Source organism: Octopus bimaculoides, chromosome 13 (assembly GCF_001194135.2).
Source record: "Octopus bimaculoides isolate UCB-OBI-ISO-001 chromosome 13, ASM119413v2, whole genome shotgun sequence".
Lineage (NCBI taxonomy): Eukaryota > Metazoa > Mollusca > Cephalopoda > Octopoda > Octopodidae > Octopus > Octopus bimaculoides.
In genome coordinates this window covers 16,820,727-16,845,149 of record NC_068993.1, presented here as the reverse complement: position 1 = coordinate 16,845,149, position 24,423 = coordinate 16,820,727, and the positions used below count along the sequence as shown (strand labels likewise).

The window sequence follows — 24,423 nt, the reverse complement described above, 5'->3', positions numbered from 1 at the left end:
GGAGTCTGGTGCAGCCATCCAGCTTGCCAACCCTGATCAAACAATCCAAGCCATGCCAGCATGGACAACAGATGCTAAATGATGATGATAGTAATGGCAATATATTAGTGATGTCTTATTCCTGGATATATATGTAGCACTGGACTGGGTTTGAAATAGTTATCTTAATTTCTTAATTAGTTTAAATCCAGATCCAATTATATGTATATATCTAGGACTGAAACACATGATGACTGCAGATCAAGCCGACTGAAGTATTGTGTTGATGCAGCAAATATTAGAAGAAAAATATTTCATCTTTAAAGATGAAGTGAATAGTTGGAAAAATTACAATCATATTAACACAAACTCATCTCAAACATTCAGACACATTCTGTATTATTTGCACAATAGATTAAACAAAACAAAGAAAAAAAAGAAAGAGAAATCATAGTAAATCTCTTTGCAAATAGATAACAGATTAAATAAAATATATTAAAAAAAAATAGTTAAAAAAATTAGTACTAACAAATTCAATACACAGAGCATAAAAAACAAACAAACCAGAAATATATGCTGAGGAAAATCCAATAGTAGTCAATAACTAATCTTATTTCCATTTTCCTGGCAAGTATGGAAGGCAAATTTAGACATGTTTTCATCTTGTTCTAACCTCATCAATGAAATATAACCTTAATAATACTTAGTGGATTAGTGATGAAAGAATCACAGAGGAAATGTATATGCTTGTACAATTGTTGTTATGCAAAATAATCATTGACATATCATTTTTGACTCTTTGCTGCTTATTCATTTGTAGTTAACTTTTTGATTCTCTTCACATTAAATAATTATTATATTTCAAACAAATGGCAATTTTGAAATTGTTTTATTCTTTTACTTGTATCAGCCACTGGACTGCAGCCATACTGGAGCAGTGCCTTAAAGGGTTTTTAGTCAATCATATCAACACCAATATTTATTTTATTGCTCACTATATCAAACCACACTGAGATGTAAACACACATTCACATGTAGACACACATACGTGACTGTGTGGTTCTTGTTGTTAACATCCTAACTCCATGCTGGCATGGACTGGATGGTTTCGCAGAATTCAATCAAACCAAGAACTGCATCATGCTCCAGTGTCTGCTTTAGTATGGTTTCTATGGCTGGATACCTTTCCTAATGCTGACCACTTTACAATAAGTATTGAGTGCGTTTATTGTAACACCAGCATAAGTGAGACCATCACGTAGCTTGCAAAATTACGAATCCTGAGAATGGAATGTCAGCTTCATGCAAGGGGATGAGATGTTAAAATACAAGAGGAGATAGAGCAGGTTCTTGTTGTGGAGGAGCTACATGGCTACTCACATTCAGATATTGCTTGCCAACCACATGGCTTTGGGTTCAATCTCACTGTGTGGTACCATGAGCAAATGTCTTCAACTATAGCCTCAAGCTGACCAAAGCCTTTGTGTGTATGTGTGTGTGTGTGTGTGTGTGTGTATGCGCATGTATGCGTGTGTGCATGTAAAAGAGAGAGAGAGAGAGAGAGAGAGAGTTGTGTGCATTACTGTCTCCTTGCTTCGACTTTGCATGATAGTTGTAAGCAAGTGTCATTGTCATGCAAGCTGTGTCCTTCAGTCATAGAAAAATCAGCCTCAACAAATTCTGTCCAACTAATGCAAGTATGGTAAAGTATCTATTAGAATGATGATGATGATGATGATGATGATAATGATGATATACATATTATCTAGATTTTATGAAAAGGGGATCCATTAAGGATCAAGGCGTATCAAAGTGAAACACCACAATTAATTGCTAGATAGAATGATGCAAATCAGACAGTTAAGTAAGCAATCCATTATTGTAGCATGGAGTGCATTGCTGAAGGAACATTAACTGATGTTTGGTAATCCACAATTGCAATAGTATCCAAAGATGAATGGAGCCATAAGTGTGGAGTAAAAACATAATAAAAACAGATGAATGGGTTATCTGGTACTGCTACAATTGTTTCATTTAGAGTTCTTTATTGTGATGTAAACATGATACAATTAGGTGTGTAGTATGCACAACTTCCATAAGATTATGTAATGCATTATGCAACTCTTAACTCATCAAGCTTACTAATTATACAGATTGAGAGCTGCATAACATATTACATAATTTTATGTATGTTGTGCATACTACATAGCTTATTATTGCATTACAATAAAGACTTTAAATGAAATAATTGTAGCAGTAATCCCTTCATCATCATCATCGTTTGAGGTCTGCTTTCCATGCTAGCATGGGTTGGATGATTTGACTGAGGACTGGCAAGCCAGATGGCTACACCAGGCTCCAATCTGATCTGGCAGAATTTCTACAGCTGGATGCCCTTCCTAACGCCAACCACTCCGAGTGTATAGTGGGTGCCTTTACATGCCACCGGCACGAGGGCCAGTCACACGGTACTGGCAACGGCCAGGCTCAAAAAGGTGTCTTTTACGTGCCACCTGCACGGGAGCCAGTCCAGCGGCACTGGCAACGACCTCGCTCGAATGATTTTCTAACGTGCCACCAGCACAAGTGCTAGAGGCAATGCTGGTAACGATTTATTATTTACAAATATAGTATATATGTGTGTGTGTATATATATATATATATATATATATATATATATATATATATATATATATATGTATAGGCATGGTTGTGTGGTAAGATGCTTGCTTCTCAACCACATGGTTCCGGGTTCAGTCCCACAGCATGGCACCTTGGGCTAGTATCTCCCACTATAGCCTTGGGCCGACCAAAGCTTTAGGAGTGGATTTGGTAGGTGGAAACTGAAAGAAGCCTGTGGTATATATGTATATATCTATGTATATATTTATGTGAGTGTGTCTTTGTGTCTGTGTTTGTCCCCCCTCCCCCACCATCATCGCATGACAGCTGATATCGGTGTGTTTATGTCCCTGTAACTTAGTGGTTTGGGAAAAGAGACCGATAGAATAAGTGCTACACTCACAAAAGAGCAAATTCTGGGGTTGATTTCTTTAATGAAAAAAACCCCTTTAAGGTAGTGCTCCAGCATGGCCGCAGTCAAATGACTGAAACAAATAAAAGGATAAAAGAACACACACACACACACACAGAGGAGCACTCACATATACATACAATGAATTACTGCAGTTTCTATTTTTGTACAGCCCTCTAATTTCATCCAAAAGACATTGGTCAGTCCAAAGCTTTAGGAGAAGTACTAAGTTGCAGTAAGACCGAAACTGAAACCACGCGATTGCCAACTGAATTTCTTAACCATTAATTATTTGATTTCTAAATGATACAGCATTTCTAGGAAAAGAAAACCTTGTACAGTATAATGTTTAATGGCTATATTTACTCCAACCTCATCAAGGTGAAAACTGCTTCACTGATGAGATCAGAATAATACTAAAACATAATCTGAGTTTCCTCCAATAGTTGACTTGTGGGAAAAATCAAAATAATATTTAATCATACTTTGTTTATGTTTTATTCTTTCTATATTCATTTCACATGAGGTTTTTAATATTTTATGCATTAAAATATGCCACCACTAACTTACCTATCGTTTTCCCATGCAGATCGATGGCATCTTTGAATTATTCAACATTTGAAAAATTCGATATGCACCTATATTTCTGGATATTTTCTCTATTTTGTTTGCTAGTCGATATACAACAAAGTGTTACCATATGAAAGAAAATGCTAGAACAGTTATTAAAGTTTGTATAGTTCAGTTATATGGGAGTAAAAAAAAAATTAATAAAATAAAAAAGATAATAAAAATACGCCCCTCCCCCACAAAACATAGTCTGTCTAACCAACTTAACACAGCAACAACACCAACAGAAAATACTTTTTTTTTTCTACTGAAGATATGATTTATAGAAAATAACTTGCAAGACAGTGGCTGACATCATATATGCATATATATGTGTGCGTGCATGTGTGAGAATGTGTGTGTGTGCTGCCAGCAATATAGGATATGAACTTAAAAGGGTTAAATAAATAAATAAATAACTATACTTATATAAGGCCTACCTTTTATCTCTGAAATCTGCCTCAGTACTATTATTAATAATACAGTCTCAGTAAGTATATAAGCAAGTACTAGCTGATCATGAAGTAAGAATACAAAATTCAAAATAACCATTGCGTGTATGTGTGCATGTGTGTGTGAGTAGGGAGGTAATATGATTGATATGACATTTTTTTCTCCAAAAGAATTATTTGTTGTGTTAAAGAAGGAAAAAAAAAACTTATGTAAGAGGAAATATTTAATTAGTTCACTAACAGGCTGTATTAATCATTTGAAGACAGAACCTGTTTCTTTTTTTTTGTTTTAATTTTATAATTTTTATTTTAAGTCAAAAAAATTACAAAAGAAGCTGAAAGAAAAAATAGTGCAGAGAGAGAGAGAGAAGGAGGGATAGAAAGAGAGAGAAGAGTAGATGTATAATATAAAAAACAAAAAACAATCTATATATACTTGTACATACCAATCAGCAGACTGTTAATTTACTCAAAAAACATCTGAAATGAAGATAAATAAAGAAATAAATAAACAATAATTGTTTTTAGTAGAAACAAAAGACCTGAAAATTGGTGGGGTGGGGTGGGAAATGGAGCTTAGCTGATGCTGTCAATCCATCCTTGATAGATACTTTATTTTATTGACCTCAAAAAGATGAAAGCGAAGTTGGACTTAGCAGGATTTGAAATCGGAGTGTTAAAGAGTCAGAACAGAATTTTCATACACAATTTCTGAATTTTTAATAGAGAGGCAGTAAAGTCGTGACATTTATGTCAATGTAAAGAATTTTATAATGAAATAAATGAAATGAAATGGTTTCAATTTTAATAATCAAAATGATATTATCTATTTGTCAAATTTAGAAATTATGACTTGTCATCTAAATTCATCTTAACCCATTAGCATTTGTACTGGCCATATCCAGCCTAAATATTCTACCTGTTCTATGTCCAAACTGATCAGATCTGATCTCTCACACTTCACCTACAATGTCATTCAAAAAATATACAATCACAGCATTAAAATCTCAAAGCTACAAGATAATGCAAGATTAATTCCAAACAATGTGAATAAATAAGCATTACATTTGACAGAGTAATCTGAATGTTAAAGGGTTAAGCAAGTGCCCCTAGTTTCTGCCCATTCGTTCTATTGTTCATGTTGCCTTGAGCAGACAGAGACAATGCAAATCAGTGAATACTTCTTTTGTCTTGCAGGATACAAAGCAACATCACTAATGTTGGGGCCATGATAGAATGCTTCTAGTATACTCAGTGCTCAGTTGGTAGTTAGTTTATCATCCCTGAAAGGGTGAAAGATGAAGTCAACCATGGTAACATTTGAACTCAGAAAGTAAAGTCAAAAAAAATATTGCAAAGTTTTTATTCTGATGTCCCAAAGACTCAGCCAGCTTGATGCCCATTTTTAATCATTTCAAACTTTGGCACAAGGCCAGCAATTTAAGAGGAGTAAGTTGATTACATCGAGCCTAGTGTTCAACTGGAACTTTTTTACTGATTCTGGAAGAATGGCAAAGTTGACCTCGGTAGAGTCTGAACTCAGAATGTAAAGAGCTTGAAGAAATGCCATGTAGCTGTTTGTCTGACACAATAATGATTCTATCAATTTGCTACCATAATAATAATTCTGTCTAATTTTGGCACAAGGCCAGCAATTTTGAGGGGAGGGGAAGGTTAATTACATCAACCCTAGTACTTGACTGGTCTTTATTTTACCAACCGTGAAAGGGTGAAAGGCAAAGTTGACCTCGGTGGAATCTGAACTCAGATGTAATGAGCCAGAAGAAATGTTGCTACACACTTTGTCTGATGTTCTAACAATTCTATCGACTCGCTGCTTTATACCATAACAGCAGCAAAGAAAAAAAATAAATAATCATTTCTTAATTTGGCTCAAGGTTAGCAATTTTGATGGGTGGGGAAGCTGATTATATCAACCCCAGTGTTCAGCTGGTACTTATTTTATCAACACTGAAAAAATGAAAGGCAAAGTCGATCATGGCAGAATTTGAACTCAGAACATAAAGAGTCAGAAGAAATACCACTAAGGATTTTGCCCATGAATGCTACTGATTCAGCCAGCTCACTGCCTTAGCAACATTAATAATGAATACCATTTTATTAGAAATGATTATTTCCAAAGTAGAGTTAAATGTCTTTCCGTAAGGCAATAGATATTGAGAGGAGGAGGAAGGATATTAGCTTAAAAAGGAAAATCAGAGAGAGTGAGTGAGTGAGTGAGTGTGTAAGAGGGAGAGTGTATGAGAAAGAGAGCTTGGAAAATGATAGGAACAGAAGCAAGAGAAGGAGACTGTGCAAAAGAAAAAGAGAAAAGTGAAAGACGAAAGAAAAGAGAATAAATAAATGAATACGCCAATGAGAGAAGTAAAGAATGGTCAAAGAAAGAAGTAATGACATCTCGTCAAAGATAAAATAGAAAAATAGAGAAGGTAATTTCAAAACAAATGCTTTGTTCTTGACAATTCCCAGATTGATGTCTCAGACATTTCTAGAACAACCATTACTTCTCTCCACAAACTGATTAATAACGAAATGTCATCAGAACTCAATAATATACTTTTGATCTTATTCCCAAACAGGAGTTTTGTTCTTCTACATGTCACTGCTATAACTTATGCTGAGTCAACATGGTCACTTGAACTGCTAAAAATCACAACCAAATCTCTGTCAATTTCATTCTTTAACACCTTAAAAAAAAATTATGGATACCATGTATAATGTAGTTCACTATAAGAAGAAAAAAAAAATGAAAAATACAAGACAATTACAGCCAGGATACCTTTGATCACAGATCTGCCTGACTGAGGCTGAAATGGAGCAAAACAACAACAACAACAACAACACTCCATCACTCAAGTCTATGATGAGAGATCCACTTGTACCAACTTAACTTACTAGAAATAAAAGCTAAATCTCCATTAATCCACCCTACTGTCTTAAAAATATAAAGCGAAATCGTGATGGCACCACCGTTCTAGTGTGATCGTTACCAGTGTCGCCTTCCTGGCACTTGTGCCACAGCTTCGCGTTCCTGGCACTTGTGCCAGTGGCACTCGAAAAGTCATTCGAGCGAGATCGTTGCCAGTGCCACTGGACTGGCTCCTGTGCAGGTGGCACGTAAAATACACCATTTTGAGCATGGCCGTTGCCAGTACCGCCTGACTGACCTTCATGCCGGTGGCACATAAAAGCATCCACTACATTCTCGGAGTGGTTGGCGTTAGGAAGGGCATCCAGCTATAGAAAATCTGCCAAATCAGATTGGAGCCTGGTGTAGCCATCTGGTTCACCAGTCCTCAGTCAAATCATCCAACCCATGCTAGCATGGAAAGCGGACATTAAATGATGATGATGATGATGATAGCACACATTGGTTAGCATTGTCCATTACTTGTGGTCAATAAATTCCACCTGGATTGTGAGATAAGGGCAGCAGCTAACAACAAGCTATGAGCCTTGGTTGCCTTTTACTCTCCACTATGTGACAACTCAATTTGCTAGAAATAGCAGCCACATCGCCATCAATCCATACTCTACTGTCTTAAAAATATAAAGCACTTATTGGCTAGCATTGTCCACAGCTTGTGACTAATAACATCTTTTGAAGCCACTATTTGATCATTTGTCATGCTAGAAACAACAGCTAAATTACACCTCAAATCACACTCTACAATTTTGAAGAAAAGAACATCACATTAAAATGGTCCAAGACATCCTTACAGAGACCAGCTGGAAGCTTTTGATCATAAGGCTGCTTGGTGAAGAGCTATACAATAATTCATTAAAATGGTAGGGTGTGATTTGAGAGACATTTGGCAGGTATTTTCAGCAGACTAAGTAACCATGTAGAGGTTCCCTTGCTGGTTGATATCTTATTAGAAGATATCTTGTTATTGAAAATAGATATCAGGTGTTTGGAACAGACTATGTTAAAGAAAAACAGACATGCCCCAGCTTATGTCTTTTTCGAATTTATGTTAATTTTTCCTAAGAAATTAACCGCAAAAATAAACCTCAACTTCAGCTGAATAATCCAACTTTATATTGCTCTCAGCAAACATATTAAAAAGCATAAGAATATATAAAAAAAAGTATCTAAAAACCAATACTGAGGAGGAATATCAAATACATGTGTAATACACGTGTAAATATATACAAACCATTTATTAAAACAGATATAAGCTTATAAAGTTTTTAAAATATTTTTTCATGTTAAATAATTTTCTGAGTGACACATCTTTGAACCAGTTTAACATAAGCTGAGGTTATGCCCATACTTTCTTGTTGGTATTTATTTAATCTCAGATCACGCACAGTTGAGCAAACCTATAATTAAAACCAGTTTAGAAGTAAATAGGACTACGTTATCTATGTCCCTTCATTTTACATGATGGTAAGGTGAAATTTAAAGGAGATATGACTGTTATTTTTAGCAAAGTGAGTGCCTGCATAGCAATTGTGTTCAACTTCAATTCTAGTTCATAGTAATTTCAGAATACATCCTCTCATGGAGTTGAGGTATTCAATGGTTCCTTGTAGAAAGAATGGTTTCTTCAAGGCAGAACTAGTCTAGTCTAGGACAGATATATATTCTATATAACTCTTTATTCCTTATCTACTTATCTTCCCATTGTAGTGTGGCCATGTTGGAACACTTTCTTGGGGAGTTCGGGGATAACTGAACATACTGACCCTTTATGGATATCTATTTAATCCTTTTTCCTGACATCTCAGTATAAAACACACACACACACACACACACACACACATACACAATGGGCTTCTGCACAATTTTTACCAAATTTCGCTCACAAGCCAATGATCAATCTGAAGCTAATGTAGAAAACTCTTGGCCAAGATACTGTACAGTGAGATTGAACCTGCAACTAAATAGCTACAATAGAAACAGTACCTTACTCTTGTGTCTACAGCTAAAACCATGTTTTCCTTCTTTTTGGCTTAATTTCCAATTCATCTTGTATTGTGTAAATATTCTTTTGAATGTCCACAGTACTGCGTTATTAAGAGTGGCAAGTGTTGTGCTGCATGTCACGAGTGAAGTTGCTGTTGTTGTTTAACCCTGGGTCAGTTCTGATCAAACTGACCTATGATTAAAGAATTCCAGCCTTGACTATAAAATAAAAATAATGATAATAATAATAATAATAATAATAATAATAATAATAATAATAATAATAAATGCCCTGATGCAATACCAGGCACTGGCTCCCATGGCTTTTGATCTTAACTAAATAAAAGTGTTATCATGTTTTCGTTTTGTCATGGTGTAAAAGATGGGCTACAGCAAATATTCTGCTCAGTACCACAGATTTGCTTGTCAGTTGCTTGACCTTAACCAGTTGAGCATGTCCTTTGGTGGCTGACAATATGCACATCTCTGATCATGAGTAGAAGTGGGGAAGCATCATATAGGAATTCTTGAGGGTTTGAATAATTCACCTCTGGAAACATGACTGTTTCGTTCAACATCCTTAAACAACCCTTATTCAGGGACCTTTTGAGCTGGATGGGCTACTCAACCTGAAGAAAATTCTAACTGGGCTCCCCTTGCAAGGTCATGTGCTGTTTATCTTGATATGAAGTCACCATGTCGTGTACATATGGTTGTGATGCATGTGCCTGGTGTATCTTTATCAGATGGGTTGTCATGATGGGTATATTGGGCTTCATATATTTGTACCCCAATGTCACTTTGCTGGCATGTGTTGCTCTCTCACTCAATAATAATAATAATAATGAACCTATAATATACAGTGTTCAGATGCAGTGCAACTCATCAGAAAGAGTAACAAAAAACTGCATCAACAATACATAGAATATGCACAGGAAATGAACAGTGACTAAGTCCACAAAAAACCCCAAAAACTGGGGGTGGGGAGCATCAGGTGTACTGTTGGCGAATTTTAGGAAGTATGGAAGTTTCTAAGGATATAGTGTCTCAACGGCTAACAACTGATGCAGATAGTTTATTCCATGCTTCAGCGATTCTGAGCATGAAAAAATGCTTGCGAAAGTAAAGGGTGCTGTGTTGTTTTTTGATTTCGTAACCATGTCCACGAATGTTTGACATACAGAATTCAGAACGGTGCTCAGGACTACCTTATCAAATGTGTCTGTCCATTTTGAAGATGGTAGGATGTTGTATGTGAAGAATTTGGCTGCTATTTCTAGCATGTAGAGCTATTACATTCAGGCTCACTCATTGACTCTGTGGTGTAGCTGTAAACTCGCTTGGTGCAGCTGATAATCTGCTCTTTGTGATGATAATTATTGTAGGATTATAGAAGTGGTAGAGACACTAATGGCAATTTTGATAGTGGTGTGATTATAGTGATGGTGGTGATGGTACTACTGATAGCAGTGCTGATAATCATAGGCTTATAGAGTTGGCAGAGGATTTATAACAGTGATAAGAGTTGTAGGATTATAGAAGTGGAAGTGGTGATAGTGGTGGTACTAATAGTAATGATGATAGTCGTAGGATTATAGAGATAGTGGCGGTGGTGGTGGTAGTGCTGATAGTTGTGGGATTTTAGAGTTGGCAGGGGTACTAATAATTTATGATAATTGTAGAATGAGAGAGGTGGGGGTGTGGTGCTGGTGGTGATTGTGGTGGTACTAATAGTAATGATGATAGTCGTAGGATTATAGGGGTAGTGGCAGTGGTGGTGGTGGTGGTGGTGGTGGTGGTGGTGGTGGTACTGATAGTAGTGCTGATAGTTGTGGGATTAAAGAGTTGGCAGGGGTACTAATAATTTATGATAATTGTAGAATGAGAGAAGTGGGGGTGTGGTGTTGGTGGTGATTGTGGTGGTACTAACAGAAGTGATGATAGTCACAGAATTATAGAGGTGGTGGTGGTGATGGTGCTGGTGCTGGTACTGATAGTGATACTATTGATAATTATACTTATAGCTGTGGGATTATAGAGTTGGCAGAGGTACTAGTAACAATGATGAGAGTTGTAGGATTATAGAGATAGTGGTGGTACTAATAGTAATGATGACAGTTGCCGAATTATAGAGATGGTGGTGGTGGCATTGGAACTTATAGTAGTGATAATAGATGTGGGATTATAGAGGTGGCAGTGGTGGTGATAGTGGGGGGGGGGGTACTAATAACAATAATTGCAATTGTAAGATTACAGAAGTGGTGGTTGTGGTACTAACAGCAGTGATGTTAGTTGTAATGATTGCAATCGAAGAAAATTTTAAGTAACGTTTGGCAGATCTGTGTATGAGTGAATGTGTGAGTTTACACGTATGGTGGTGTGTGAGTGAAAGTGTGTGTTGGTGTGTGAGTGAAAGTGTGTGTCGGTGTGTGAGTGAAAGTGTGTGTCGGTGTGTGAGTGAAAGTGTGCGTTGGTGTGTGATTGAATGTGTGTGTGTTGGCGTGTGAGTGAACATGTATGTTGGTATGTGAGTGAATGCATGTGTTGTGTAAGTGAAAGCTTACTTCTTTTCTCATTTGTGTTTATAAGCATATGCATGCAGTATATAGATACGCACACACACACACACACACACATACACAAACACACATACACATGCCTACGCACACACACACACACACACACACACACACACACACACACACACACACATGCTCATTTATATATCCAATGAAATGTGCAATTGTATCGCTAGCGATATCTTCTCCATTTCTGGCATTGTCCATCTCACAGAGATGATTGGTTTATCCTAAATAAATAAGATAACGAAAAGATAACGGAAAACAAACAATTTTTGAAAAAAAAAAGTAGATAAAATGCTAAAATGAATAAATGAATAAATGGAATAAAAATTCTTAATTACATTAGTATTGGTTTACAATTGATTAATGAATTAAATATGATCCTTGAATGAACCTTGCAGAGAGATATATTAGCAAGGCATCAGTCCGTTTAGTACTGGTTGCAAGCAACTCTACAGTTGGTCTTAGTTAAGAAACCATGAATTTTAATAGAACTTTATCAATCTATTTGCATGGCTCCAAAGCAGCTAATGCAGAAACCATATATTTTATTATTGTGAAATTAACTTCTGAAGCATGACTACAAACATTTTTGGAAATCTTTCATGATACTACTAAATTCTGGGTTTAGTTTGTTTAAAAGATATAACGAAGTAAAATCTTGAGTACATTAAAAAAGCAATAAATGTAGTTATGAGTTTGTTAAAGAAAAAGGAAAAAGAGAAAAACATCAAAAATGATTAAAAGAAAAGTTAAAGACTGTTTTAAGTTTTGTTGGTTTTAAAACACTTTACTTTGAATTAATTTAAAAAAAAAAAAAAGAATTCTTCCTCTCTATACTAGCATAGTTCAGTTAAGTCATTCTAGCACAATCGTGTTACCAAATATTGTTTTTGGTTTTTTTATATTTTTGACAGTAAAGTCTGCAGAATTTCCTTTTGTTGCTTCTTTTTATATCATGCTCATCTGAGTTGTCATTGTCTGGTGTTGCCGCCAGTTCCACCTCTTCCAACACTACCATCACCACCACCAATACCACCATCACCACCACTGTCACTGCCGCTGCCTCCAACACCATTACCAGCATCATCATTTTAGTATTCACTTTTTCATGCTTGCATGGGTCAGATGGAATTCAAAGAGGCAGATTTTCTATGGTTAAATGCCCTTATTGTCAATCCTTACTGTGCTCCATCTCCACAGAAGATTGGAAAAGAACGACCACCACTTTGTGTGATGGTGACACTCATTTACAGTTATCATGTGATGTCAAGAAAAGGAGAAACAGATGAATAGCCAAACAGACACACAAAGACACTACAGGTTTCTTCCAGTTCCGTGTACTCAATGCACTCACAAGTCTTTGTTTGATTTGAGAGGCTATAGCAGAAGACACATGCCCAAGGTACAATACAGTGGGACTGAACTCAGAACCATGTGACTGGGAAGCAAACCTCTTAACCATACAGCCCAAAACTAAAAGGAAATATTCAGTACCATTTTCAAAGCAAGAAGTTTATGCTCTTCTTATGTGCTGCTCATATTCTTCCAATTATGTTGTTGTTTTAGTCCAAGGTCAGCTCGGACTGACCAGACCTATGATCAAAAGTGTTTTGGCTATGACCATTCCACCATTTTCTTTTCTTTCTTTTTTTCTTCTTTTTTTTTTTTTTTCAGTCTCAGGTTATGGATATAGCTACATTATCTCACAAATCCTTACTTCTTTTTGTAATGTATAATTAAAAAGAAAGTTGGCTGCTATTTCTAATAGATCAAGTAACTGTATAGAGCAGTGTTTCTCAACCATTTTTTGTCTGTGGACCCCTTTGATTCTTATTTTATTCAGATGGACCCTAATAGCCATTTGATGTTTCAAAGAATCCTTTTATATTTTTAGAATTAAATATTATTAAGAAATTGTTTAAAAAAAATTGTTGAAATATTTTGTGTATTGTAGACGTAAAACCAATTCATTGCACATAAATTTTAACAAGAAAATCTTTATGGAGCCCCATGGGTCGTATGGAGCCCCAAGGGTCGTATGGAGCCCCAAGGGTAAGAACCACTGGTATAGAGATTTCCTCATTGATTTGATTCCTCCATCATTTATCATTACCTTGAAGAGCTTGCAACCCCCACCCCTCCTGCTTCCTCCAAACCAAACCAAGATAATATTGGAATACTGATGCAAATAATGAGCCTTTCATTATAGACATAGATACTTTAGGAGGATTAACATATACCACAAAGTACTTAAAATACATTTATTTATTCACACACTAATTTGGGTTAAGTATAGCATTAGATCTATCTTTTCCTACATCAGTTACAGGAATTAAATAGGGCTGATGCTTAACTTGGTATTTCTGTAGAATTTGAGCAGATGTGAGATTAAATCTCACATTTGAATATAGTGGAGGTTGCTAATCTATTACAGATGACTTTCCCAGAAAGTATAAGACTGCTAACAAGGTGAACTGCTGAAAGTAGATTTAAATGATTGAGTCAAAAGTAGAATGAAGTGCTTGCAGTAGAATTTGAACTCACAGCTAGCGAATGTACAGCCTGGTGCTTCACTCCTTCAGCTGTTTTGTATCTGTATAGTCATTGGTGTTTTCAGATAGTAAAGGCTGTAACCGAGGTTTCTGAAACCTTGGGGTTATTTGTTAGCAATTTTTACAAGTCTTTGTCAGTCTAGTACTTATTCTATTAGTCTCTTTTGCTGAACTGCTAAATGACAGGGATGTAAACACACCAACATCAGGGAGACAAACACAGACACAAATAACAAACACACACATACATATATACACATATGATGCAGACTGTGGGGAGGGAGATCATGCATCTTTTTTTATCAAATATTTGGCACATTGTACACCAATTCAGGCAACACATTATATATACGACGGGTTTCTTTCAGTTTCTATCTACCAAATCCACTCTCAAGGCTTTGGTTGACCCGAAGCTATAGTAGAAAACACTCACCCAAGGTGCCACACAGTGGGACTGAACCCAGAACCATGTTGTTGGGAAGCAAGCTTCTTACCACACAGCCACTCATATATATATATATATATATATATATATATATATTTTCACTAATTTCTTAATCATGATTAGTAAAAATGAAATCAGCTGACTACATAAATATTCTATTGTATTAAAGAATATATACATTCTGTGCATTTTCCTCCTTATATTTTTTACTACAACTCACCATGTGGGGGGAAAAAATCTTGCAAACAAAACTTTTCACTATATATATATATATATATATTGTTCAAAACAGTGATTTGGATTCCATGCTACTTCAAGTTTTGAAGCCCCTAGTGGATCCTCTCTTCAGGCCGGTCAGAATTCTGACCAGCCTGATGGTATTTATATACACTATAGATACATGTATATATAATATAAATGCATGTAACTCCCAATGTGCTGAGTGCCCTTTCTTTTGTCAAAGGATGGAAGATACAAGAATGTTTATTAACCACCACAATTGTTTCAAACTATCTAGCATTGATCCCTCATGGGTGGGATATTTAGCAACTGGTTTAGGAGTATCTGTCAGTGTAGATGTGTCTCTTCAGGCGATTACAAGATGTATCTCATTAAAATAACAACTGTTCCGCAAGATATCTTCCCAGTTTGTGTATAGAAAAGCATCAAATTAAAGGATACAACATCATTTTTATAGAAGATCAATAATGAATAACAGATGCAAAAAGAAACGAATACAGAATATATACACACACAACATAAATGGACTAATTGATTTAGAAAAGATAATGTTCCAAACTAACATAAAGATCTAATAATGAAATATATAAAAAAGAAAAACATCCTTAATACTCAAGGTCAAACATAAACATAGTCATATCTTTAATATATGTTAGAAAGAAAAGCTTTTCTCACTCTAAACACACACACACACACACACACATTGTCTCATTGCTACAAACTGGATGTTTGGATCCATCTGTTCTGTATTATTACCAAATGAAATTTTTTCATCCTGATCTCTTCGAAGCCACCCTAATTATAAACAGGTCCCATAGGGTTAAAAGTATCTTTTTTTTCTCCCTTTTTCTTCTTCTTTCAGAATTTGAAGAACACATTGCCAGTGAGCAATGCCGACCGTTTCTCAAGCAAATCGATACAATATAAAACAACAACAACCACAACAACAAAGAAAACAGCAAGTACAGATGTTTTTGTCAGTTTATATCATATTTGTTAGTTCAATAAAATTCAATAATAAATAAATGGCTGTTGGCTATTATCATGTCCTGATCAGATAACTTCAACAAATATGGTGAAGTTTCTATGAAATTTTGAAGACAAACACTACATTTTAACTCAATCTATTGAACTGAGAAATCAATATCAGTCCCAGTTAATAATCAGATGCAAAGCATTCATTACATACAAGTATGAATAAAAATGTTATCTTCATCGCCGCCGCTGCCACCACCACCACCACCACCACCACCACCATTATTATTTTACTAAGAATACATCAACTGTACAGAAGTGTCACAGACCTACGTCTTCCCCCCCCCTTAATGCTCATTTGTAGTTGTTGTTATTGTTGTTCAGCTTGTTGTTATTGTTATTGTTCAACTGCAGGTCAGTACTGATTGATGAAAGATGATCCAGCAGTGTTTTGTCTCTTCCTTTGTATGCTTTAGTCTTCATTGTTCAATGTGTCATGCTTTTTGAAGACAGTAGAACATGTTTTGAAGGAATCTGGCTGCTGTTCAGTCACATGACAACCTGGAAGCTCCCTTGTTAGTCTGTTGACATTGTTGTTTGGTCTCTGATTAAGCAGGCCTGTAGTCAAAAGCGTTCCAGTTTCAACCTTCCTGTCTTTTATTAAGACACAAAATATCTAGGACTACATTATCCAATGTGTACTTAGAAAAAAAAAAATATATATATATAGGCGTAGGAATGGCTGTGTGGTAAGTAGCTTGCTTACTAACCACATGGTTCCGGGTTCAGGCCCACTATGTGGCACCTTGGGCAAGTGTCTTCTACTATAGCCTCGGGCCGACCAAAGCCTTGTGAGTGGATTTGGTAGACAGAAACTGAAAGAAGCCTGTCGTATATATGTATATATATATATATATATATTTGTATGTATGTATGTGTATTTGTGTGTCTGTGTTTGTCCCCCCCCCCCCAACATTGCTTGACAACCGATGCTGGTGTGTTTACGTCCCGTAACTTAGTGGTTTGGCAAAAAAAGAGACCGAAAAAATAAGTACTAGGCTTACAAAGAATAAGTACTGGGATCAATCTGTTTGTCTTAAACCCTTCAAAGTGGTGCTCTAGAAGAAATGTAGTCTGATGACTGACACAAATAAAAGAAAGACTGCAATCTGAGGTAATTTGACTGCTATTTCTAGATGTTTGAATGACTACATGGAGTGGATATAATTGACATGAAGGCTACATGTGAATTAAGTTTTGCTTGACAGATAAGTTCTGAAGGGACAGCATCCAGGACCTTTTCAAAGCATCCAAAACTCATTGGAGAAACTACAATTCATAGGTTGCTACAGAACCACCATGTATTTCCAGTAAGTGCCCTGGTTGGCAGTGAGTGGCTACAGCTGGGCATTCCAACAAACCAAACAGTCTTTTGAAGAGTTACTGACCACGACCAGCTTTTTGTCATGTCTAACTGGAGGGATCTGTCGGAACACTACATTTATCTCTATTCTCTATCAAACAGTTATGTTGCTAGAACAAGCAGTGTATCAAGATACTGAATTAGCTTCAGACCAGGGGAACGCAGCAGAATGGACTCTGCTAAAGGGTAGATAATAACAAGAGAATGAACTTAACTTATATGTACTCCAGAGAACTTGGATCTATCAGGGGTTTTTTTTATTGGTGAGTTATCTATCATAAAACTTCATTTGGTTTGACTGACAAAATTTAGCTTTAAATATCTAGATTAAAAAAAAAAAAAAACTTCAAGATAAATATCTTCTTTCAGGAGCCATCTATTAGGCTTCTATGTGATCATTCAAGCTATTAAAAATAGCAACCAAATCTTCCTCAAATTACAACAACTATCATGGAAAGGGATAGACACATTATATGATGAGGTCGTAGATACAGGCTGTCTCAGTGAAAGTTGGCCTTGCTGGAATGCTTTCCATCATAGTTCTGTTCAGGGAAGGCTAACCTTATACTCAGCAACATCATCATTTGTATATTATGAAAAGTAGTGTTGTTGTTGAAGTTGTTTAGCCCCAGGTCAGCCATGGTTAAGCAAATCTATGATCAAAAGCAATTCAGCCATGACTATGCTTTCTCATTTAGGATCACAACAATTCAATGTGACTTTTCCTTTTTTAAACATTGGTGTGTGACTTGACAGAGATTTCTCAGCTATTTCCAGCAGATTAAGCAGCTGTTGTAGACACTTCCTCATTCATTGTTAAAGAGTTCCTTTTGTTCTGGACTGACCATGCATCTACAGCTATATGTGCAGGCTGGGCAATGTTTATTTTGTGGAAGACTAGCAGTTGTTCCTCCCTGCACATCTCCTTTCTCCAAGCCATCAGTGTGGTCCAAGGATAAAAACAACAAGTGCTGCTGCCACCAACATCGTCATCATCATCATTTAAAGTCTGCTTTCCCATGCTTGTTAAGGCAAATTTTCAGCTCTTCCTATTGCCAACTCTCACTTGTTTACAAGCACGATATTTTAGCCATAGCTTGACATTCCTTTCTCAGAAGACCAGAAACAAATAATTTCACTTCTATGATACTGCTGTTCATTTATAGCCATCACCTGATGTCTAGACAAGGGTACAACAAAACATCTCAAAGATTGAATCACCCCAGAGGGCAGTCACCAAACAAATTGAAGGCATGACTGATCTTGATTACTGGGACCACCTTAAAGCCTTGAAGCTCTATTCTCTCCAGCGCCGCCGTGAGCGGTACATCATTTGTACGATGTGGAAAATATACCGCCAGCATTGCCCAAACGACCTGAACATTAGTTTCAAGGTTCATCCAAGGCTGGGACCATGAGCCATATGTCCCCTGCCCAATTCAGAATCACAACGTATAGGTACACTGCGGCATAATTTCTTTTCCTCAACAGGCCCTGCCCTGTTTAACATTGTACTGAAACAAATAAAAGAGGAAACAGATCCTATCAGCTTTAAACAGAGTCTAGACAGCTTTCTTCAAAAAGTACCAGACAAGCCACCCATACCTGGATACAACTCACTCAATAAGAACTTACTACTTGAATGGACCACAGACAAAACTTGACTGTAAAAAGTATTTAGACAATCCTATCAGGTGGTGCTATTAAGTTAGATATGGCCTGGACCAATCTTTGGTCGAAACATATCTAAGTTTATATATTTGATGGCCTTTTTTTATATTTCCACTTACCAAACATACTGACAAGGCTTTGGTTAGCCAGGGGCCATAACAGAAGAAACTGTATCAAAGTGCCAAACAGTGGGACTGAACCCGAGGCCACATAAGAAGCAAGCTTCTCAACCACACAACTACACTTGCACCTATTATCTGTGTTAATGTGTGTAATTTGAGTTAATGGTTTATTAGGCCATTAATAATAGCCTAAAGGCTTTTGCTAATGGCCAACCAGCTTGGCACCAGTAGAATCACAGGTGTTACTGTCAGAATACAAAGAGTTAGTAGAGATACCACAAGGCATCACATCAAATATTCTAGCAGTCCTGCCAATTCAATGCCTTGGATTTATCTTTATTTCTTATCTGATACTTGTTTCACTCACTGGACTGTGGTCATGCTGGGGTACTGCCTCAAACAAATTAACCCCAGTATCTACTTTTTTAAGCTCGACACATATTCTATTGGTCTATTTTGCCAAACCATTGAGTTACAGAATATAAACAAACACTGGTTATCAAGCAGTGGACAGGCACATATATCATCATCATTATTAAACATCTCTCTCTCTCTCTCTTTCACTTTCACTCTCTCTCTCTCTCTCTCTCTCTCTCTCTCTCTCTCTCTATATATATATATATATATATATATATACAATCTGTATCACGTCCTCACGTTGTTGTTTTTTTGTCTGTTTTCCTTTTTTGAACTTATATATATATATTAATTGAAGTGTACAGTACTATATATCCATTACAGCTGATCTTACCAATTGGTTTTGCACTAAGGGTTCAATCCTGTGCTCTTCAGAAATGGCAGTTATTGAATGAAATATGGTGACTCTTCTTTTATGACTGAGTAGAGCACACTGCTAAGGATAGCAGCTATAAAGCACAAGATGCAGAGTTGTGACATTTCATTCCATAAATGCCATCTCTGAAGAGCACAGGGATACATAATCAGGCTGTTATCTAACACTCCATTGGACCCCTAGTGCAAAACCAACTGGTAAGACCAGCCATTATGGATATATATATATATATATATATATATATATATATATATATATATATGATGGGCTTCCACACAGTTTCTGTCAACCAAATGCACTCACTAAGCATTGGTTAGCCTAGAACTACAGTAGAAAATACTTGTCCAAGGTGCTGCACAGTTAAACTGAAGCTGAGACCATGTGGCTGCTAAGTGAGCTTCTTAACCACACAGCCATGACTTGGTGTATTTTTTTTATCAATCCTAAAAGGACAAAAGGCAAAGTTGACCTCGACAGAATTTGAACTTATAGTTCAACCCATGCCAGCATGGAAGATGGACAGTAAATGATGATGACAAAGATGAGTGCAGAGAGCTGGAACCTATTCTTTGATACATTTTAACCAATATTTTAACGAGTCTGCCAATTTGTTGCTTTGAAGAATATATTATTTGATTTAAAATGTGCAACATGATATATGAAGTGCAGGTAATTTATTTTTAAGACTTCTCTAAAGCTCGATGTCTTGATAATTTTTTTTTCTTAATCTCCACTTGGTGATTTGTACTTTAAATGTCTAAGAACAGAGTAATAATTACTCACGCTAGGTGAACAGCATCACAGAAAATCACTGATTAGTTTGATGTGACATATAAAAAAAAAACATACATGCGTGTATGAATATATTTATACATTTATACTTAATACAAGCATCCACGCCATTAAACACTGATACTGTATGGGAGGTTGTTAATTGTGGTGGTGTTTTAGCTGCTGCTTACTGGTCAGCTGAGTACAGCAGACTTTTGGTGACTGTGGACTGTCAGAATACAAAGAGTTGGTAGAGATACCACAAAGTATCACACCAAATATTCTAGTAATCCTACCAATTCAATACTTTGGATTTATCTTTATTTTTTATCTGATACTTGTTTCACTCACTGGACTGTGGTCATGCTGGGGCACTGCCTTGAAGGGTTTATTCAAACAAATTGACCTCAGTACCTGCTTTTTTAAGCTCAGCACATATTCTTTTGGTATATTTTGCCAAACCACTGAGTTACAGAATATAAACAAACTAACACTGGTTACCAAGCAGAAAGAAAGAAATCTTCTGTAAGCATGAAGAACTTGCAAATAAAATAGTATAATTCCAATCATCCTTTTACATATCTCTCTCTCTCTCCCTCTGCCACTCTCACACACAGTCATACACAGAACAGTATGCCACCATGATCATCATCACTGTCATCGTTTATCATCCATTTTCCATGCTGGCATGGGTTTGTATAGCTGAGGTAACAATAATTCTGAGACCTCCTTCGGTCATGACTGACTATGGGATTGCACCTAGAAAGTTGATACCATATTTTTGAGCATACAAGTCAATGTAGCATGCAGTGCAGACATTCAAATGTCATTACTAGATCTCCAAATCCTGCTGCATTTCATTTGGAGTTTTTGGTCCTCCAAAATTCATCTTGTGTATAAGTCAACCTACCGTTTTTGGCTGTAAACTTTGGGCTGAAAACTTCATGTATGCTGGAAAAGAAGGCAGCTCTCTCTCTCTCTTTCTCCCTCCCCCTCTCTATCCACTCACATACACCCTCCCATATACACACATTATTCTAAGCCTTACTCTTTTACTCTTTTACTTGTATCAGTCATTTGACTGCGACCATGCTGGAGCACTGCCTTTAGTCGAGCAAATCGACCCCAGGACTTATTGTTTGGAAGCCTAGTACTTATTCTATTGGTCTCTTTTGCCGAACTGCTAAGTTACAGGGATGTGAACACATCACCATCGGTTGTCAAGCGATGTTGGGGAGACAAACACAGACACACAAACATATATATATACATACATATATATATGACGGGCTTCTTTCAGTTTCTGTCTACCAAATCCACTCACAAGGCTTTGGTTGGCCCAAGGCTATAGTAGAAGACACTTGCCCAAGGTGCCACGCAGTGGGAATGAACCCGGAACCATATGGTTGGTAAGCAAGCTACTTACCACACAGCCACTCCTGCGCCTATAACCTTGATGATATTTGTTTCAAATTTTGGCACAATACCAGCAATTTTAGGGGAGGAACAAAGTTGATTACATCAACGCCAGTCGTCAACTGGGACTTATTTTATTGACCCTGAAATAATGAAAGGTTGTCTTTGGCAGAATTTAAACTCAGAACGTAAACACAGACAAAACGAAGCTAAGCATTTTGCCTGGCATGCTAACGATTTTGCCAGCTCACTGCTTTAATACCTTGGTAATATTAATTATTCTCTCACAGAAGAAGAGAATAATTAATTGAAGTGCAGAATATGACTGGTCTTTGTTCCATTAAACTTAAATTTAAAAAAACAGAGTAGATGGCATTTGAACTCAGAATGTAAATGGCTGGAACTAAATTCTGCGAGGAATTTTGATCATATCCTTTCTCCTTGTGCAATATCTTACTGATCAGTCTTGAGTCAGTCATAGCTGAGTAAACTTATGATGAAAGACATTCCAGCCGTGACAATCATATCTTATTTCTCTGCTCAATGTACATCCATGACAACATTATCTGTGTCATTCCAACCCTTTTAATACCACACACACACACACACAAGACCATGCATTTTGAAGGGTTCGTATCTAAATAAAATTCTGCATTGAAATCTTATTTAAAGAATTTTAGAGCTGCCAAATGAGTTCTTGGCAACTCCAATATTTCTTCTAATTATATTTTAGTGTTTGGCAAGTGACATGATTTGAGTTCATGTGTTGAAACTGTAACAATTCTATCATAGAAGAATCATTTTTGTCATTTAAGAACACCCCAAGATCTGTTATATTTATCCATATTTTGGGAAAAGCTAACTATGAGGTGTCAAGAAAAAATTTGTAGTTCTTCTGTGATCTGGTTGCTAATAAGTTATAGAAGTACAACAAAATGTTTTGACCTTTCATAATTTCATAATAGATAGTCCTCTTAAGAAATAAAAGCAAATGTAACAGTTCTCATGTTTTTTTTTAATAACTACAATAACTCCTCCATGATGTGATTAATTGCATAACTAATCAAGAGAAAGCTGATAAAAAAAAGAGATCATGGCTGTGCAATGTACTAATATATAAATAACATTATAGGTCTTTTACTAAACTACTCTTGGTTCTTTTGAAAATGATTTGAAACACTTAGACAAGCTATCTGTTACAAATATGGTAATGAAAGAATTAATGCACTTATTGTGATTTAAGAGAAATTTTGCTGTTATTTCTAGCAGGTCAAGAAACACATTAAAAGCTCTCTTGTTTGCTTAGCCCAGTGGTTCTCAGCCAGGGTCCATATGGTCACTGAGGGTTGATATAAGATTTTTGGGTCCATGTAACAAAATAGTAAATTGGGGATCCATAATAGTATTTTAAGGGCCCCTGAAAATATTTTGCTTTAGATGTATGTATTGGTATGTATAGTAAGAAACAGCTAGGTTTCTTTCTCTGACATTTTACTTAGTTCAACCAACACAAGCTAATGTGTGGAAAACAAATTAGGAATTTTGAAAACAGTTTCTACATCTAATGGCTATGGGGGGGAGGGTCTACCAGAATAAAATAGTAATCAAAAGAGTCCACTGACCAAAAATGGTTGAATGCAAAAATTATTGAATGTAGCTTATTTTATCCATAATGAAGTTTAGTATAAACACACTTGCCCCTTGCAGCAGCAACACACACACATATTTATGGATCTTTTACTGTTTTCGATCATTGAACTGCTTCTTTTGGTCTTCTCATTTTATCAATTCCTATTTGTTAAACTGTTAAGTTGCAGTTTCCACATAAAGCAACATTACTTGATGCAACCATTTTACATCAGCAAACATAAACACATACATAAACATACAAACACACTTCTAGTGTCAGGCCACATTAAAAAAAAATCATCTACTAATGGTAATCGCGTAAACCATTGGTTCTTAACTGGGGTCCACATAGCCCTTAGGGGTTCATATAAGATTCTGTTGTTAAAATCTATGTGCAATAAATTGGTTATACTTCCACAATATACAAAATATTTTAACAATTTTTTTATGCATCATCATCATCATCATCACTTAACCCATTACCTCCCATAATTCTATTAACTGGAATTTTTTTATGAAACTTTGATTTCTAGCATAAAACAGCCTTAGAAACACGCTGGAATGATCAAAATAACATTTCAAAAGAACATTTTAAATACAATAAGCGAGATATTGGGTGAAAAATTAGCAAACCTCATTTGAATATCAGAGAAATATACCTAGTAGATATAGCAAAAAGGTTAGATATGTGTAAATATTGACAGTTAATTACGAAATTTGTAAGTTTTAAGTGATCTCATATGAGATCACTGGTAGGTAATGGGTTAATATCTGCATTCCATGATGGCATGAGT

General features: G+C 36.2%; 1 protein-coding gene across 1 annotated transcript in view; it reads right to left on the bottom strand.

The window, feature by feature from the left end:
• The window catches only part of LOC106881088 (uncharacterized), a 465,749-nt gene that overhangs the window by 336,576 nt on the left and 104,750 nt on the right, over positions 1 to 24,423 (bottom strand). Inside the window, exon 2 of the mRNA XM_052972353.1 lies at positions 4,521 to 4,554. The gene's annotated coding sequence lies outside the window, so the exon portion shown is untranslated. The remainder of the gene's footprint in view (positions 1 to 4,520; positions 4,555 to 24,423) is intronic.